We start from the raw sequence: 942 nt of genomic DNA on the forward strand, positions 1-942 counted from the left end.
ACATAAGGCATGAATGAGTGATTGGTGTGTATGATGGACAAGTTTGTTGATTTAAGAGAAATGTTAATGATCAGAGGTTGTGAAGGAGATTTGGAATGAGTTAGGCTTCAAAAGAATCCATTTTTATGAATTTAAACCTTTAGAGTCAATCCTAGTGCTTAGAGGATCGATCTTATGAACTAGAAATTTAGGGGTAAATACTCTATGAAGAAAAATTTAAGGGTAAATAATGGCTCTGGCCCAAGATTGAGTACAAAACCCTTGTAGTCGATCTTAGGTAGGAAACACTATTTGGAGTAAACAATCTAGTCCAAGATCGAATACCAAGCTCCCATAATCAATCATAAATTGTTAGGTTGGTTAAATTCGAGCTTAAAAGCCCAAAAACAATAAAATCACTCATTTTCTCTCTATTCTTTCACTTTCCACTCATTTCCTCTCAACTCTCACACCCTTCAAGCCCACTCAATCCTAATGATAAATCATGGATTTTAAGAGCTCAAAGAAGGAGATTTTACCTCTTAAAAGCTTGGTGGCAGATTTTAACTTTCTTTCTCAATAACTCAAAACTTTAAATCCCAAATTGATTTTTAAAGCACTTGGAGTTAATGGGAGTAAATGTGAAGCTTGGGAAATGCTTATAGAGGTAAGATTGAGTACTTTGACCGATTGATTTTTGATTTAAATAGTTTCTAACTTAAATTTAATCTTGGTCCAGCTTTGAAGAAAAATTACCCTTTTGAGTTGATTGAATATTTGGGGTAAATAATAGCGTAATCCCACTTCTAAGGTATGGATTAGCTCATTGTTAAAGGATTTGAGCTTATATGTTGATGAACTAAAGGATTTGCTATTTTATTGAAAACTGGCATTTTTTGAAAGATAAGATTTAATGGGTTTGTAATGTTTTAATGTGCTTAAAGAAGAATTTGAAGCTAAAAA

The sequence above is a fragment of the Theobroma umbraticum genome, unplaced genomic scaffold (assembly GCF_002168275.2).
Source record: "Theobroma umbraticum cultivar Fairchild unplaced genomic scaffold, ASM216827v3 scaffold_89.0, whole genome shotgun sequence".
NCBI lineage: Eukaryota > Viridiplantae > Streptophyta > Magnoliopsida > Malvales > Malvaceae > Theobroma > Theobroma umbraticum.